Raw genomic sequence first — 20,192 nt, 5'->3', positions numbered from 1 at the left:
GGAATAAAATAGAATATCAACAATATTCTGAATGGTCTGAAACTAATTAAAAGTAACTACTGTAATGATGAGTGAATTGAGGTCCACAGGATAAATTCTATTAAAAGCCAAATCTCCTCGTGCTTTGCAGTTGCGAAACGATTTAAACTGAAATAGTGTAAAAAATAAAATAAAATACTTACCTGACCCATTTACTCACGACGGGCCGGCCACCGCCATCTTGCTTGATGATCTCTGCATAAATGCCTTGTGCGGTGACTTATGACGTCACCGCGCCGCTGGCGTGATGACGTCATCTTGGGCTGCGTGAGGTTTCGCGCCAGACCTTTAAGCAAGATGATTAATCATAGAAAGCATGTCCCTATTAAAACTTAACCTTTAATGATACAATTGAGAGAAAAAGCTCCAAAAATGAGTTAATATATACCCAGAGAGCCCAGAAGAACACCCTGATGGTGGGTGCCCTCTGTCCCCGTACCTAGGCCTACTTAACCCTTGCAGGCCCTAAAGTGTAAATAATTACCCTAAATCCCGACACGTTTCCCCAAATGTAAAACACATATATTACAGGTTCATCAGGGGACCATTAAAAGGCAGTGAAATCACAAAATTCGTGCAGAGATAAATGATAATGCTATGATAGTGGAGACACCCTCAATACATCAAATCTCTAATTGAGGCATAATAAATCTAAGATTAAATACATGCACAGGAATAGAGATGCAAACAGATATGGTCCTCCTGGACCACTTATGTGTGCCAGCCAGATCAGGGCATGGGGGTATCCTATAGAGATAGATACCAGCTCAACTATGGAGGACACATGGTGATTTAAATACCTGTTTGGGGAGGAGAAATTGGGCGGTGTTGCCAAGAGAGGCGGGAAAATGTATGGCCAGACAAAGAGCACAGCCAATCAGGCTAAACTCTCCCACCCACATGGAAAATGATAGATAAGAGGAGCAGCCAATCAAAATAGGCCCTCCCACCCAGATGGCATATGATAAACAGCATCAGCCGACAATCAAGAGTAGTAAAACCAATGTTTAACCTACGTAATACAAATGAATATAGATAGTTACACTTAATACAGCCAGGAGCCCCCTGATTTTTGGCCAAAATACAAGCTAAAGCGAGCCGCGATACACACCGCAAATACAGTAAATGACCCGCTCACATGACCTGAACTAAATGCGTTCCAAGTTGCGTTCCACGCTCCTAATTCACAGCAGAAGCGACCGCCGAAAGAGACGCAAATAGTGCAATGGGGTCACATGATAGAATAAACCACCCATGTGACCAGGATGCACTGCACATTCATAAATTATCATAGCCAATCTGGCTTAAACATAGTATGGGGGGGGGGGGGGGGGGGGGGGAAATTAACCCTTTCAACCCTGGGCCAGTTTTCACCTTCCTGCCCAGGCCATTTTTTGCAAATCTGACATGTGTCTGTAAGGGAGTCTGAGATTCCGGTTCCCTTGCAGCAGATACGGTCGAGCGTCCGCATGGGCTGCGGAGGGGAGGACCGCGGGGATCCCGGAAGCAGACTTGCTTGGCTGATGGCAATACGTCACGGCCGGTCCTGCCTCCAGTGTCTCCTGCGGGTTCCGTTCTGGCGTCCATGCTGGCACGATCCCGTGCCGAGTCGGTTGGGCGTCCGCATGCACGCCCGAGGGGTGATTCGCAAAGGAATGCGCGGCCGGGTGTGCGTGCATCTTATGCGCTACATCGGCCACTGGCAGGTAAAGCACCTGTGCACTCTGTGATTGGCCAGCAAATGTTTAAAAGGTGATCTCCCTGGCTGATCAATGCTCACGGTTGTTGCTACAACCTGGGAGTATGCTGGGTCATATTCACTAAGTTTGAGCCATGCATGAACTCTGTGTGTGTCTTCATCTAGTGAATGCCTCTGGAAACCTTGTCTCTGCTCTACAGTTGCACTGTGTATGGCCTCAGATCGGACCCTGGATACTTCACCGTCTCATCCTTAGGTACCCCGTTTCACTGACTCTTCTGTATGAACTTGAGCCTGGTCTGGCTTTTCTTTAACGTTTTCCCACAGAGGTTATTATTTGGACTACGTTATTTCTGTATGATTTCTGGCTTGGACTTTACTGCTGTGTTTTCAATAATTCCACGTTTGTTCAAATCTTTGCCTGGTTGCTTGGGGTTCTGCAGCATTACAGTGTCACTTTTATGTAGCAATAACTTTTACTTATCCAGGCCATTCTGAGACAGTTTTCTTGTCACATATTGTACTTCATGACAGTTGTAAAATTGAGTCAAAATATTTCTTTTTTTATTTATACAAAAATATATAAATTTTTACAAAAAAAAATATAAAAATGAGCAAATTTCAATTTCTCTACTGTTATAATAGATAGTAATACCTCCAAAAATAGTAATTACTTTACATTCCCCATACGTCTATTTCATGTTTGGATCATTTTGAAAATTACATTTAATTTTTTGGGGACGTTAGAACGCTTAGAAGTTTAGAAGCAAATCTTAAAATTTTTAAGAACATTTCCAAAACCCAATTTTTTCAGGACCAGTTCAGTTATGAAGTCACTTTCTGGGGCTTACATATTAGAAATCACCCATAAATCACCCTATTTTAGAAACTACACCCCTCAAGCTCATTCAAAACTGATTTTTACAAACTTTGTTAACCCTTCAGGTGCCCCACGAGAATTAAAGGAAAATGGGAATGAAATGTCATAATTTCACTTTTTTAGCAGATTTTACATTTTAATCTATTTTTTCTGAAACACGTAAAGCTAAACTCTATTACCCTGAATCTGGAGTTTACAGAAAGACCCCATGTGTGCTCAAAAACTGATGTATGGGTGCACAGCAGGCTTCAGAGTGGAAGGAGCACCATATGGCTTTTGGAGAGCGGATTTAGCTGGAATGGTAATTGGGAGCTATGTCACATATGAAGACACCCTGAGGTGACCCTACAGTGGAAACCCCCAAAAAGTGACCCCATTCTGACAACTACACCCCTCAAGGAATATTTCAAAAAGGGGAAAGCAGTCGGCACTCCTCTGGCAGAGTCGTGGTGCACGCGTCCAGGGTATGAAAAGCCCACTTACAATATGGAACAGAAGACCGGCACTTCACAGGTGGAATCTTCAAACTTTTATTTCAGCATAGGAGGAAATAGCACAGAAGCGACACGTGTTTCGGCTCAGGTGTAAGCCTTTGTCAAGCATAATGAACTATTGCATGAAACACATTTAAATAGACCGCCTGCATGGGCGTCGAACGTGATGAAGTCACATCACCATGGGAACGGAGATACAAATCATAAGGTGCAACAATTCTCTACATTGTTGCAACAAGGTACTATGCTGTATGTGATACAATTACATCTTTAAGGCTCAGTTCACACCTGAGCGTTCTGAAAGGAGCGCTCTGTATGCGCGATTGTACGGGCGTTTACAAGCGCGCATACAGAGACAAGTGTACACACAGTGTCGCGCGTTCCCGAAAGTCTATGTACGGGAACGCGCGACAAGCGCCCAAAAAAAGCTCCTGTACTTGTGTGAGCGTCGGGCGTTTTACAGCGCGATCGTACGCGCTGTAAAACGCCCAGGTGAGAACCATTCCCATAGGGAAGCATTGGTTTCTCCTTGTTGAGCGTTTTACAGCGCGTAGGAACGCGCTGTAAAACGCTCAGGTGTGAACTGAGCCTAAGAGTATTACAGAAACGAGAAATCAATAGTAGACATGGGATACAATAAATCTAGAAATTACAATAAACATATTCAATGTAATGATAATAATAATCATCTATTTGAGAACTAAATAACCCACTGGCTGTCTCAAAATATCAACATATTAAATCTTGCTGCTCTTTTTTCTTTTTTTCAGATGCTTCATTATTTTCATTTTCTCTGTGACTGAATGAATAAAGAATATATATAGTACATTAAAAATGTAATTACAGTAAAATTTCCTTTGGATCTTTCAGGAATGCACTCAAATCATATTCTCGATTTAAACCTTTCGGTTCAATGGTCTGCAGGGTGTGAATCCAAAAACTTTCACGTTTTTTCAGTAATAACAACCTGTTGCCACCTCTGCGCGGTGGCAGTACCTGCTCAATTATTTGAAACCTTAATTGTGAGACATTGTGAGCACACCTGTCAAAATGAAGGGGAACAGGCAATAGCAAATTTTTCTTACGTATGGTGGATTTGTGATTACTGAACCTGTCCTTCATTCTGACAGATGTCTCACCAATGTACAATAAGCCACAAGGGCATTTTAGCAGATATACAACAAAATTGCTATCGCAAGTGAAGAAACCTTTTACTGGAAATTTCTTACCAGTGTGCGGATGAAAAAAGGATTCGCCCTTAATTACCGCAGAACAGTGAACACACTGTAGACAGGGGAAAGTGCCTCTTTTTGGTGTGGAAAGAAAAAGTTGACGGGGCATGCTAGTAGTACCACCTATGTCCGCTTTTACAATAGTGTCTCTAATGTTCCTGGTTCTCTTATAGCAGATCATAGGGATATCGTGGAATTCGGCAACATCTGGATAAGCTGAGCGCATAATCCCCCAGTGTTTATTAACCACATGACGAAACTTATTTATCCAGGGGTGATATTTGACAATAAACGGTAACCGCTTATTTTCAACATGGGGCTTAAATGTCTCAATCTTACATTTCTCTATCTCTGAATCTAAGAGGGGTTTAGGATATCCCCTTAGCAAGAATTTTTTTGCCATTTCATTGAATCTGACCTCCCTCACTGATGGATCTGACACAATCCTCTTGATACGCTTAAACTGTGAGGAGGGTAAAGACCTTTTCACCGACGGTGAATGGTTGCTAGAGTAGTACAACAAACTGTTCTTATCAGTTATTTTGATGTGTAAATCAGTCTGTACACAACCATCATGACCCTTTATCACCAAAGTTTCTAAAAAATTAATTTTGTCATGGTCATGCTGCACTGTAAAGCACAACTCGGGCCATATATTGTTAATGTACTGGGTGAATTTTTCCAAGGACTCAATGCCGCCCCGCCATACGCAAAAAATGTCGTCTATAAAACGACGCCAGGCAATACACGATTGTTTATATAATGGATTTACGTATATGAATTTCTCCTCAAGCCACGACATATAGCTATTTGCGTACGGCGGTGCGGCATGCGAGCCCATCGCGGTACCCCGTTTCTGCTGAAAGAATGTGTCCTGGAACAGAAAATAATTCCTGTAAAGTCAGTGCCAATAATTGCTATATAACATATCATCTAAAAATCTGACTCCTATTCAGGTACAGTTATTGGAGAAAGGTCTATCCTTTAGTCCAACTGAATCATTTGATACTTTTCAGTTTGATATGGACTGTCGCCGATTTTTTAGAAGTGTTAGATTGAAGGCTCATTTTGCAGCAGGGAATGTGTCAGCCTCTGTGATTAACGCACCTGTTACTAGTGGTTTAACATTAAGCAAATTTGGCTTGAGACTGAAAAGTCATTTTCAACCTCCTAAAACACAACATCCAACAGAGGCTTTCATATCTCTGGTGCAAAGGGATTTTGATGCTATTTTGTCTGATATACAACATGATGGTTTAACTATAGCGCATAATTTGTCAAAGGAAGAGAGACAGGCATTACGCAGTATACTGGATGACAAATCTGTTATTTTTAAACCAGCAGATAAAGGTGGCTCTCTAGTTATGCTGGATAGAGAGTACTACATCTCAGAAATTTTGACACAACTGTCCGACAGAGATACTTATCAACCTCTAAATAGAGACCCTGTTTATGATATTAAACGTAAATTAACCAGTATTGTTCACACATACAAAGAATTGGGTCTGTTCGATGAAAAATTGTGTCAATTTCTGATAAATCAACATCCTGTCACACCAGTTTTATAAACGCTGCCTAAAATTCACAAATGTATGACAGCCCCCCCGGGACGGCCCATTGTAGCATCAAATGACTCCATCTTATCTGCACCAGCCATGTTGATGGAAAAAGTCCTCACCCCATTAACGAAAAAAATGCCATCTTTTGTACTTGACACTAATCAATTTTTGTTAGACATTAAAAATTTACGTCTTGAGGTAGGAGATTTATTGGTAACATTTGATGTGTGCAGTCTTTACACATCTATTGAGCACACAAAAGGTCTTACTGCCGTAGAATGGATCCTGGAACAGTCAGAATATTCTAGTCAAGAAAAACAATTTTTTCTACAATTATTGGCACTGACTTTACAGGAAAATTATTTTCTGTTCCAGGACACATTCTTTCAGCAGAAACGGGGTACCGCGATGGGCTCGCATGCCGCACCGCCGTACGCAAATAGCTATATGTCGTGGCTTGAGGAGAAATTCATATACGTAAATCCATTATATAAACAATCGTGTATTGCCTGGCGTCGTTTTATAGACGACATTTTTTGCGTATGGCGGGGCGGCATTGAGTCCTTGGAAAAATTCACCCAGTACATTAACAATATATGGCCCGAGTTGTGCTTTACAGTGCAGCATGACCATGACAAAATTAATTTTTTAGATACTTTGGTGATAAAGGGTCATGATGGTTGTGTACAGACTGATTTATACATCAAAAAAACTGATAAGAACAGTTTGTTGTACTACTCTAGCAACCATTCACCGTCGGTGAAAAGGTCTTTACCCTCCTCACAGTTTAAGCGTATCAAGAGGATTGTGTCAGATCCATCAGTGAGGGAGGTCAGATTCAATGAAATGGCAAAAAAATTCTTGCTAAGGGGATATCCTAAACCCCTCTTAGATTCAGAGATAGAGAAATGTAAGATTGAGACATTTAAGCCCTATGTTGAAAATAAGCGGTTACCGTTTATTGTCAAATATCACCCCTGGATAAATAAGTTTCGTCATGTGGTTAATAAACACTGGGGGATTATGCGCTCAGCTTATCCAGATGTTGCCGAATTCCACGATATCCCTATGATCTGCTATAAGAGAACCAGGAACATTAGAGACACTATTGTAAAAGCGGACATAGGTGGTACTACTAGCATGCCCCGTCAACTTTTTCTTTCCACACCAAAAAGAGGCACTTTCCCCTGTCTACAGTGTGTTCACTGTTCTGCGGTAATTAAGGGCGAATCCTTTTTTCATCCGCACACTGGTAAGAAATTTCCAGTAAAAGGTTTCTTCACTTGCGATAGCAATTTTGTTGTATATCTGCTAAAATGCCCTTGTGGCTTATTGTACATTGGTGAGACATCTGTCAGAATGAAGGACAGGTTCAGTAATCACAAATCCACCATACGTAAGAAAAATTTGCTATTGCCTGTTCCCCTTCATTTTGACAGGTGTGCTCACAATGTCTCACAATTAAGGTTTCAAATAATTGAGCAGGTACTGCCACCGCGCAGAGGTGGCAACAGGTTGCTATTACTGAAAAAACGTGAAAGTTTTTGGATTCACACCCTGCAGACCATTGAACCGAAAGGTTTAAATCGAGAATATGATTTGAGTGCATTCCTGAAAGATCCAAAGGAAATTTTACTGTAATTACATTTTTAATGTACTATATATATTCTTTATTCATTCAGTCACAGAGAAAATGAAAATAATGAAGCATCTGAAAAAAAGAAAAAAGAGCAGCAAGATTTAATATGTTGATATTTTGAGACAGCCAGTGGGTTATTTAGTTCTCAAATAGATGATTATTATTATCATTACATTGAATATGTTTATTGTAATTTCTAGATTTATTGTATCCCATGTCTACTATTGATTTCTCGTTTCTGTAATACTCTTAAAGATGTAATTGTATCACATACAGCATAGTACCTTGTTGCAACAATGTAGAGAATTGTTTCACCTTATGATTTGTATCTCCGTTCCCATGGTGATGTGACTTCATCACGTTCGACGCCCATGCAGGCGGTCTATTTAAATGTGTTTCATGCAATAGTTCATTATGCTTGACAAAGGCTCACACCTGAGCCGAAACACGTGTCGCTTCTGTGCTATTTCCTCCTATGCTGAAATAAAAGTTTGAAGATTCCACCTGTGAAGTGCCGGTCTTCTGTTCCATATTGCAAGGAATATTTCAAGGTGTGTAGTGAGCACTTTGACCCATCGGGCGTTTCACAGAATTAGGAAACGCTTGGCTGTGAAAATTAAAAATTAAAAAAAAAAATTCCAGAAAAAGTTGCTTTACACCCACATTTTTCACTTTCACAAAATGCACCCCATTTTGTTCCCCATTTCCCCCCCGAATATGCCAACACCCCATATGTGCTAAAAATAAAATGTATGGGTGCATGGCAGTGCTCTAGAGTCAAATAGCTAAATATGGATTTTGCTGACCTGGATTGGCAGACATGTATTTTAGGTGCCATTTCGCATTAAATAAATTCCTGAGGTCCCCAGAAAAAGAAAATTCCAAGAAGTGCTTGTAGCCTGCTGTATGCTGTAAGTGGTGGAAAGGGTACTTTTCAGCAAACAGGTGTCTCACAGAAATACTTGTGAAAGCATTTCAAAGCACACATTTGTAAAAATGAAAAATTACTAGTGGACCCCAATTTTTCACTTTCGCAAGGTGTTAAAGGAGAAAATGTACCCCAGTATATGTTCCCCATTTCCTCCCCTTTTTGCAAACACCCCATATGTGCTTGTAGCCTGCTGTATGCAGGGCCGTCTTTAATATTGATTGGGCAAAAATTTACTTGGGCCCCCTGGATCCCGCCTTCCCACACCCTTGCATGCAATCATGGCCTCCACCACATAACACACAAAAAATCCACACTCCTGGTAGAGTACAGTGAATGACTGTTGTAACGACACCCCGGGCATAAAAGGGGTTAAAACCGTTTAGGCGATCTTCCCCTTCCAGAGCTACAGGCACAGCTACTTACAGAACACCAATCTCCCGAACTGGAAACCATATGAATGCTGCATACAGCCGAATAGGAAAAACCATATGAAAGGTTTACACTCCTAGCAGTCAGACTGGAATAGCATACAATCCCCCCAAGAACGAGACCAAGCTCTGTGTTGAGGGTAAAGCAGTGGACAGCCAGAGCTGTGTGTTTATTGTTCTTATATAACATTGTTACACATTAGTACCACCCACAGGGTTTTGTAAAACAACCAGTAACCAAGTACAATACACTCAGACACTCCCACACAAAATCCTCCCCTCTGCCTGTGATACAATTACCTTACACAATGGGTTAATGTAATTATCACAGGCAGGAGAATACACAGTTTTACACAATGTCTTCTGTCCTGGAGACAATTGGGAAGTAATCCAATTTATCTCCAAGGGCAGAGGCAAAACTCCATTAGCCACATGGTAGCAAAAGACAATAAAAGACATAAGAATATTTAACTGTGCAGCTATTGCATAAAACATAAACATTTAACATATCCCCAGATGGCTTGGATCTGAGCGCTCAATATATCCGAACAGCGCTCAGATGCCACAAACACAGTCAAATCGCCATGGGGTTTAAGTTTAGCATGGGCTGATGAGAGGGCCCTTAATCCTGGGGCAAGAGGCTGGCATCCAGGCTTCTCCAGCACCCAGTGGCGAGGTTGGTTTCACCACATTTCTCCCCTTTTCCAAACAGACTAACAGGGTATCTGACCTTCTGCCAGTCAGTGCCCTTGTTAGTCCAGCAGCCCACCCACAAAATAGTAGCAGCAGTACAGCCCACCCACAATAAATGGTTACTACACCTGAGCAAGGGATAAACTTGTCCATGTCCAGGTGCCTCACCACGGCTGTGTGGGGGACTGGTAGACTGCCTTGGTGGGTTGCTGAGTGGGCAGAGACCAGCGGTACTCTGCCCTGGTGCCAGCGCTATCACGGAAGTAGCCTGGTTGGAGCCTGGTTGTTGGAGGGGGAGACCGACTCCGTTCAATTGACCTCCCCTCCCTTGTGTATCTCATTTTCACATAGAGTGCCTTCATTGGACACTTCTTTAGCTGCCTTCCTTGCGATACTCGGACCTACTGTACCACCACTGTCGGCGCCTACTTTCACACACTCTGGGGATTTTTCCAGATCCTTGAGTGGTTGAATAAACTTCCCTTTTTTTCCCTTTTTTTCTCCCCTTTAGATACACAGCTCTGCTGTTGTAGGGAGAGACCGACTGTCTCCCCTTTAGATAGACCACCATGCTGCTGTGGGGGGAGACTGACTGTCTCCCCTTTGGCTAAACAGCCCTGTTGCTTGGGAACAGGACTGACTATCCCTACCCCCTGTGCTGTGAGTGCAGAGACCACGGTCCCATCTGCACTGTTGTGGGGCTTACTGTCTCCCCCTGGTGCGTTAAACTGCCGCTGGGGGATGGAGACTGGGCTCCCAATTCCCTGTAAATCACACGGCCGCTGGGGAATGGAGACTGTGCTCCCAATTCCCTGTAAATCACACAGCCGCTGGGGAATGGAGACTGGGCTCCCAATTCCCTGCAATTCACACTGCCAATAGGGAGAGGGGGTAACAAGCTCCTCTCCCATAGATACTTCCAGCCTCTGGGGAGGGAGACCGACTGTCTCCGCTCGCAATACAGTGTCCTGTTGCTGGGGAAAGGAGACTGAGCTCTCTATTCCCTGTAGGACACTCTGCCGCTGAGGAATGGAGACTGGGCTCCCAATTCCCTGTAAATCACAAGGCCGCTGGGGAATGGAGACTGGGCTCCCAATTCCCTGCAGGACTGGTGGAGAGACCTCGGTCCCATCTCCACCGGCCACCTGGGGTTCTTCCCAGTAACACTCCACAATATCTGCCCAGCTGAATGGGTCTGGATCCGGGTCTGTCATCTTGCTGTCCTGCGGAGCTGTCACGGCCATGGCTATGACCGTGACTCCTGAACCGCATGCGGTTGTCAGCGGTTTTCATTGGTGTTCAATCACAGGTGAGGGCTGTGGTATTGGCCTCACCTGTGGTTGCCGCTGGCAACAGTATGTATGTGGCAGCGTAGCAGGCTGAGCTGTGCCATGCAGCTCGCTACGCTGCGCATGCGGTTTTGTGTGTGATGTGTGGATGTGTGCACTGTGTTTTATGTTATTGTGTGCACGTTCCCTTTTAGTGGTGTTTTCCCTTCCCTGGTGTTGGAAGGGTTAATCCCCTTCCTAGTGTGTGTGATCACTGGGTGTGTCCGACTGTGGGGTGTGGCTTCTTGGCCTATAAAGCCTCACTGCTTTTGCAGGCCTTCAGGTTGCTTCAGCCATGCTTAGCTGAGAGCAGCCTCATGTATTTATTACCTGCCAGTAAGAGCCACCCCTGTGGTCATAAACTTTAATGTCATAACCTTATTGTGCTTAAGTTATTTCTAGTTATGTGTGATGTCCGTGTGATGTTTTATATGTGATTTTGTGCAGCTATGGATCTGGGTCCCTGTGTAGGGATGCGCTTGTGATCTGCACCCTGCTAACACAGAGATCCAGTCAGCAAGGCTGTGGCAGGTAGGTGGAACTCTTTGTTCACCTGCCATATCCATAGAGCTGTTTATGTCTCCCCTTTTCCTGCAGCTTGGCCGTTGAGACTCCTGCTCCTCCGTGTCTAGGAGGAGTGGGCTTGTCTTACTTAGCTCCTAGGTGAGGGTCGTCTTGAGGGCTAGCAGGGACTTCCAGGTTCCGGAGCATGGGCCCTCCTACCATCAAGGTTGGCCCATGCAGCTAGGAGCTAGGGTCAGGTTAGGGATGCCTTAGGAGGTGACCTGCTCCCTAATCCTGTCTTCATGGCCAAGCAGCCGAAACATCATCGGGCTCCACACGGCTGAGGATTTCCCCCATCCTCAGCCGTGACAGTATGACCACAGTCGCTTCTTACGTGGCGCTCCCTCGAAAGAGGGTAAAGCATGCACTGCTGTCTACGGATGGGGGCATGCGCGTTCTCCGGAGGGAGAGCGTTATGGGGCTTTCACCATTTACGGCGCGGTGAGTGGCATTCCCAGCTCACCGTTGTCCGTGTTGGTGTCCCCTTTTTGTTTGTCTTTCCCCTCCCCCCCTCCCACAGTTTTTTATGCCTCACCAACTTTCCCCTTTTGTTGTTGGGAGGGGCTTTGAGGGGTGGGAGTATGCATTCCCTCGAAAGAGGGTGTAGCATGTACCGCCGTCTGTGAAGGGGTACATGCGCGCTCTTCGGAGGGAGAGCGTTCTGGGGGTTTCGCCTCTGATGGCGCGGTGAGTGGCGTTTCCCCGCCATCCCTTCACCGTTGCCTCGTGTGGCGTCCCCCTGATTTTACTACACGTGGTGTGTGTCTGGTATGCGGTATGCATACCTTCGAAAGAGGGTGCAGCATGCAGTGCCATATCCATGTGGCCTGCATGCGCGTTCTCCGGAGGGAGAGCGTTCCTGGGGGTTCTCCGTTAACGGCACGGTTGGTGGCGTATTCCCCGCCACCTTTCCTTCCGTGTCCGTGTTGGGGATCCCTCGTCCCTCTCCATGTTCCCATCTCTGGTCGTTTGCTGGCAGCACTCCGTAGGTGGTCCGGCTGCTTGCTGGTTAGGAGTGTCTGCTGGCAGCGACTGGAGTGGGGACGTGAGTGGAGAGTCCCCTCGTCCATCTCTCAGTGGTTCTTTTCTCTTTGTTGCTGGTGCGGGCTGCAGTCCTCGTCGGACTGGCTAGTGTGAGCCGGGAGAGGATGCAGCTGACAGCGACCCCTTTTTAGAACCGGCACTGAGAGTGGACGTCCCCTTCTCCTATCCCCTTGTCTGAGTCCCTCACGTGTCTTTTTTTGGTGGGGGGGCTTTGAGGGGTGGGAGTGTCACGGCCATGGCTATGACCGTGACTCCTGAACCGCATGCGGTTGTCAGCGGTTTTCATTGGTGTTCAATCACAGGTGAGGGCTGTGGTATTGGCCTCACCTGTGGTTGCCGCTGGCAACAGTATGTATGTGGCAGCGTAGCAGGCTGAGCTGTGCCATGCAGCTCGCTACGCTGCGCATGCGGTTTTGTGTGTGATGTGTGGATGTGTGCACTGTGTTTTATGTTATTGTGTGCACGTTCCCTTTTAGTGGTGTTTTCCCTTCCCTGGTGTTGGAAGGGTTAATCCCCTTCCTAGTGTGTGTGATCACTGGGTGTGTCCGACTGTGGGGTGTGGCTTCTTGGCCTATAAAGCCTCACTGCTTTTGCAGGCCTTCAGGTTGCTTCAGCCATGCTTAGCTGAGAGCAGCCTCATGTATTTATTACCTGCCAGTAAGAGCCACCCCTGTGGTCATAAACTTTAATGTCATAACCTTATTGTGCTTAAGTTATTTCTAGTTATGTGTGATGTCCGTGTGATGTTTTATATGTGATTTTGTGCAGCTATGGATCTGGGTCCCTGTGTAGGGATGCGCTTGTGATCTGCACCCTGCTAACACAGGGATCCAGTCAGCAAGGCTGTGGCAGGTAGGTGGAACTCTTTGTTCACCTGCCATATCCATAGAGCTGTTTATGTCTCCCCTTTTCCTGCAGCTTGGCCGTTGAGACTCCTGCTCCTCCGTGTCTAGGAGGAGTGGGCTTGTCTTACTTAGCTCCTAGGTGAGGGTCATCTTGAGGGCTAGCAGGGACTTCCAGGTTCCGGAGCATGGGCCCTCCTACCATCAAGGTTGGCCCATGCAGCTAGGAGCTAGGGTCAGGTTAGGGATGCCTTAGGAGGTGACCTGCTCCCTAATCCTGTCTTCATGGCCAAGCAGCCGAAACATCATCGGGCTCCACACGGCTGAGGATTTCCCCCATCCTCAGCCGTGACAGGAGCCTTCCCAATGGAGTGGAAGAGATCTTAGTAGTCCTGCTCCAGTTCCCACTCCAGGGTTGCTAGGTGAGCCAGGTCTTTCTCTACCTCATGGGGGTCATCCCAATCCTGCCTAGCCTCCCTCTCATAGAAAATGTCCTGAAGTCTGGACCTTGCAGGGCTCCCGAAGTCAGGCTCTGCAAAGGACTCCCATAACAAGCCAGGACCATCAAACTCCTCTCCCTCTGGCTTGTCATGTTCAGCTGTCCAGGGTATATACTGTGCCATATACCACCAGAGCGCCCGGTAGGCATCCTCCAGCCATAGCTCCTGCCATACCCGGTGCTCTAGTTCCTTCACTCATTCCTCCAGGGGCTGCTCTCCCAGGAAGGGCATCCGCAGGGCCACTTGCTTCTGTAATCGCTGCTCTTCACTGGGGAGACTCTCGCCTCGCTGTATTGTACATTATCCAGGGCCTGGTACCAGATGCCTTTTCTTTATGCATCCCGGCCATCCAGGTCTTCCTCATCGTATGCCACTGCTGGTTCCATCCTCCTGCTGTCAGGGTCGCTGTACTGGGACATGCGTTGCCCTCAAATTGTAATTCCAGGGAATGATGTTACTTTGTAGCTGTCCTTCTGGGCTGTGAGAACCATCCCGTCGCTTGCCACCAATTGTAACGACACCCCGGGCATAAAAGGGGTTAAAACCGTTTAGGCGATCTTCCCCTTCCAGAGCTACAGGCACAGCTACTTACAGAACACCAATCTCCCAAACTGGAAACCATATGAATGCTGCATACAGCCGAATAGGAAAACCTGCATTGAACCCCCAGAATGGGCTTAATAAACCCGAAACCTATAGGTGTACCCAGAGTTACTCTCACAGAGTTTATACATTTTTATGCCATATCTTGCTCGCTTGCTGGGCAGGTACTGGCGGAGTCTTACCCTCCCCTGTACCAGGGACTCATCTATACAGATATTTTGTTCTGGGGTGTACACTTCAGCAAACTTGGTGCTGAAGTGGTCAAGGATGGGCCTAATTTTGAAGCCGATCAAATGTTGGGTCATTTTAGGGATGACACTCTGCATTATCATTATAATGCAAAAATTTCAGAATCGACTCAAATCTATTCCGGGCCATGGAATTACTGAATATTGGAGTGCGGTACAAAACATCCGCACTCCAATACTGTCTAATTCTGCTGCTGTAACCAGGGTCCAACCAAGGGGTCTTGCGAATAGCGATGTGGGGTTCTGGGTAAAAAAACGGGTAAATTTGTGTGGGCCACGATAACATTTACTAAATCAAAAGATTTAGAAAAAATCTATTTCTGTGAAGCCCGTGCAGTCAATTTGGATTCCAGAGTTTCCCACAAACTCTGGAATTTGGGGATGATAATCCTCATGAGGTGGGATCCATATTTGAATTTAAATTTAGAAGAAAAGTTGTAAAAAAAAAAAAAGTATTTTCTGCAACAGGGACAGGGACAGAGGGTGGTTTAGGGATCTGGAACAGCTGCAAATGAAAAAAAAATCTGTGCAGCTATTCCAGATGTTATTATTTCTTCTTCTTTTCTTCTTTCTTCTTCTTTTCAGGAGGAAAGGGGTTAAAACGCTGTGGTGATGCACCATAAGTCCCAGCAAGCCAAAAGCAGCACAGAAAGGCACAGAACCTCTTTGCATGCAGTCACCAGCTAGAATGGCTGCATGCAGGGAAGTTCTGCCTCTTCTTGTGCAGCTATAGCGCTGCCATTGGCTGGAGCGTTGTTACAGCCAATAGCAACCCTGGCAGGGGACGCAAAACACTGGTGTCCCCTGTCTGACCTAGGAGGAGACAGGTGCTGACTTGTTCAGCATCGGTCACCTCCAGATGACACCCCCCGCTCCTCTTGCAGCTCCGTATCGCAGCTGGAGCTGCAATGCGCATGTCTGTGGAATCTGACCAATAGCAGCGATCGGGGCTGCAGGGGGTCAGATATACCTCCCCCAGCCCAGAAGAGCAGCCATTGCACCCTGGGTCCCAAGCAATTATGCCCGGGGGCCGGGGTTCGTTGCGCCATGATAGTACAACGCTGGGCGGCAAATCACGTCCCGCTGCGCCGTACTATTACGGAGCTGGTCGGGAAGGGGTTAAAAATGAAAAGTCGCACTTAGAATCGGCTAGTATAGGATAGGCTAAGTCCATGCCGATTAATGAAAATACTAGCTGCAATATGTGAAGCCCGCCCTCATGATGAAAAAATAAATAAATTTAGAATTTTTATAAATAAACAATAACCCCCAGGTTTTAAGTGACTCCATAAAAACACTCCGAGTAACTAAACTATACAAGAGAGATAACAAAAACAAAAAGGTATATTATAATAGTAAGACGCTTCTCGCGTCGATAGTAGGCTGTACAACGGTCGGAGCAAAGCTGATATAACGTCCAAGAGAAAACCCGGCAAGACTTCCGGTTCCGGCGCTGGTATGTGAGGACGTGGAGAAGTCTGTCTCCTCTTATTATCCCGCGAAAACGGGAGACTGTTGTGAAACTTACCTGCTCCCTCACGTGTATGGAGCGATATCTACTCCGGAGCGGGCAGAAAATAACCTCCTCAGGCCGACTCTCTGCCACCGAGGATCGCGCGCTTCCAAAGATGGAGCCGACTCCTTCATCTGCGACAGAGTGCAAGGATAAGGGTGAGCGAGACGCTGAGCCAGCATACACACAGATCGATTTGTTATACTCAGATGGGGGCAATGTGGATATTAAACTGCTTGCCATAGAAGTGGCAAAGCAACTAGCACCTGACATCATCGCCTCATTATCTTCCACAGTGCAAGCAGCACTGAATACGCTGCAGGAAGAGGTGGCCTCACATGATCACAGACTTTCTGAAATAGAGCAAAGGGTGGCAAATAGAAACATAGAAACATAGAATGTGTCGGCAGATAAGAACCATTTGGCCCATCAAGTCTGCCCAATATACTGAATACTATGGATAGCCCCCGGCCCTATCTTATATGAAGGATGGCCTTATGCCTATCCCATGCATGCTTAAACTCCTCCACTGTATTTGCAGCTACCACTTCTGCAGGAAGGCTATTCCATGCATCCACTACTCTCTCAGTAAAGGAATACTTCCTGATATTACTTTTAAACCTTTGCCCCTCTAATTTAAAACTATGTCCTCTTGTAGCAGTTTTTCTTCTTTTAAATCTTCTCTCCTCTTTTACCTTGTTGATTCCCTTTATGTATTTAAAAGTTTCCATCATATCCCCTCTGTCTCGTCTTTCTTCCAAGCTATACATGTTAAAGGGTTATTACCACCACATTTTGACCTAATTAGCTGTTAGACACTAGCGATCTGCTAGTGTCTGCTGTACCTAACCATGCTATTGTAATTCCTTTCTCTGCAGCGGTTACCCTAAAAAACGTAGTTTTATTAGTATGCAAATGAGCCTCTAGGTGCTATGGGGGCGTCTTTTCAGCACCTGGAGGCTCCGTCCACTCACCATTTCTGCCGCCCAGCGCGCTCCAGCCCGCCCCTCTGCTCTAGATTGACAGCCTACTCGCGCCTGCGCTGTGTGCTTCTGTATTCGGCGCAGGCGCAGTGCCTGTTGGACTGCTCCCTGCGCCGTAATCGGCGCAGGCGCAGTGAAGATGTTGGCGCAGGGAGACAGTCACTGCGCCTGTGCCGAATACAGAAGCACACGGCGCAGGCGCGAGAATTCGTCCGAGATGGAGAGAAGTAGGCTGTCAATCTAGAGTAGAGGGGCGGGCTGGAGCGCGCTGGGCGGCAGAAATGGTGCTGCTGAAAAGACGTTTTTTAGGGTAACCGCTGAAGAGAAAGGAATTACAATAGCATGGTTAGGTAGAGCAGACACTAGCAGATCGCTAGTGTCTGACAGCTAATTAGGTCATATGTGGTGGTAGAAACCCTTTAAGGTCCTTTATCTTTCCTGGTAAGTTTTATCCTGCAATCCATGTACTAGTTTAGTAGCTCTTCTTTGAACTCTCTCCAAAGTATCAATATCCTTCTGGAAATATAGTCTCCAGTACTGCGCACAATACTCCAAATGAGGTCTCACTAGTGCTCTTTAGAGCGGCATGAGCACCTCCCTCTTTCTACTGGTAATGCCTCTCCCTATACACCCAAGCATTCTGCTAGCATTTCCTGCTGCTCTATGACATTGTCTGCCTACCTTTAAGTCTTCTGAAATAATGACCCCTAAATCCCTTTCCTCAGATACTGAGGTTAGGACTGTATCACTGATTTTATATTCTGCTTTCAGGTTTTTATGCCCCAGGTGCAGTTTCTTGCACTTATCAATATTACATTTTAGTTGCCAGATTTTTGACCATTCCTCTAGTTTTCCTAAATCCTTTTCCATTTGGTGTATCCCTCCAGGAACATCAACCCTGTTACAAATCTTTGTGTCATCAGCAAAAAGACACACCTTACCATCGAGGCATTCTGCAATTTCGCTGATAAAGATATTAAACAATATGGATCCCAAAACAGATCCCTGAGGTACCACACTGGTTACAAGACCATGGTCTGAATATACTACATTGACTACAACCCTCTGTTGTCTGTCCCTCAGCCACTGACTAATCCATTCAACAATATGGGAGTCCAAGCACAAAGACTGTAATTTATTGATATGCCTTTTGTGTGGGACAGTATCAAAAGCCTTACTAAAGTCTAGATAAGCGATGTCTACTGCACCTCCGCCATCTATTATTTTAGTCACCTATTAAAAAAAATCTATAAGATTAGTTTGACATGATCTCCCTGAAGTAAACCCATGCTGTTTTTCATCTTTCAATCCATGGGATTTTAGATGTTCCACAATGCTCTCCTTAAGTATGGTTTCCATTAATTTCCACACTATTGATGTCAGGCTTACTGGCCTATAGTTGCCCGATTCCTCCCCACTACCTTTCTTGTGAATGGGCACAACATTTGCTAATTTCCAATCTTTTGGGACGACTCCTGTTACCAGTGATTAGTTAAATAAATATGTTAATGGTTTTGCTAGTTCACCGCTAAGCTCTTTTAGTAGCTTTGGGTGTATCCCATCAGGCCCCTGTGACTTATTTGTATAAATTCTAGACAGCTGACTTAGAACCCATTCCTCTGTAAAGACACATGCATCAAAAGATTAATTAGTCTTCCTAACTGAGGTCCTTTTCTTTCATTTTCCTTTGTAAAAACTGAACAGAAGTATTCATTGAGGCAGTCAGCTAGTTCTTTATCTTCTTCCATATACCTTCCTTCTTTTGTTTTTAATTTGGTAATTCCTTGTTTTAATTTCCTTTTTTCATTTATGTATCTGAAGAATGTCCTATCGCCTTTTTTCACTGACTGAGCTGATTTCTCTTCTGCCTATGCTTTAGAAGCTCTTATAACTTGCTTTGCCTCTCTCTGCCTAATCTTATAAATTTGCCTGTCATCCTCGTTTTTTTTTTTTTTATAATTACTAAATGCTATCTTTTTGTTTTTAATGATTTTGGCCACTTCTGCTGAGTACCAGAGCGGTCTCTTCCTTTTTTGTTTTACTGACAAGCCTAATGCAATTATCTGTTGCCTTCAATAGTGCCAATTTTAAGTAGTCCCATTTCTCCTGGACTCCAATGAAACTGTTCCAATCTGATAGGGACTCGTATACCTTTAATCTAATTTTTAGAAAAGTCAGTTTTTCTAAAATCTAAAACTTTTGTTTTTGTGTGGTGTAACTCAGTCACTGTACTTACAGTAAACCACACAGACTGGTGATCACTAGATCCCAAGCTTTCCCCTACAATAATATCAGATACTAAATTCCCATTTGTGAATACTAAATCTAAAATGGCCTCCTTCCGGGTTGGCTCCTCCACTACTTGCTGTAGAGATAATCCCAGTAGGGAATTTAGAATATCTGTCCTCCTGGCAGAACTAGCTATTTTGGTTTTCTAGTTTACATCAGGAAGATTAAAGTCTCCCATAATGATAACTTCCCCTTTCAATGTCATTTTAGCTATTTCCTCAACTAGTAGATCATCTAATTCTTTTACTTTGCTAGGTGGTCTATATATCACACCTACACAAGTTACCTTATGATTATCAAGCTGCAACGTAACCGAAACTGACTCTAAATTGGTCTTGCTAACTTGTATTAAATTAGATTTTATGCTATCTTTCACATACAGGGCCACCCCTTCCCCTTTCTTGCCTTCTCTGTCTTTCCTATATAGAGAGAACCCTGGTATTGTTATATCCCAGTCATTACTTCCATTGAACCATGTCTCAGTAACAGCCACTAAATCTATATTCTCAGATGCCATTATAGACTCAAGTTCATTTATCTTTTTCCCGAGCATTTGCAGACAAGACTCTGAGCTTGCCATTTCTTAACCTATGTGCTACTGGCATCTTCTGGCATTGTTCCAGGGGGCAGTCGAACTGCTGAATTATCACTCTTTCCCCCCCCTTTCCTAGTTTAAATGCTCCT

This window comes from Bufo bufo, chromosome 6, assembly GCF_905171765.1.
Source record: "Bufo bufo chromosome 6, aBufBuf1.1, whole genome shotgun sequence".
Classification (NCBI taxonomy): domain Eukaryota; kingdom Metazoa; phylum Chordata; class Amphibia; order Anura; family Bufonidae; genus Bufo; species Bufo bufo.
This window is presented reverse-complemented; position numbering follows the sequence as displayed.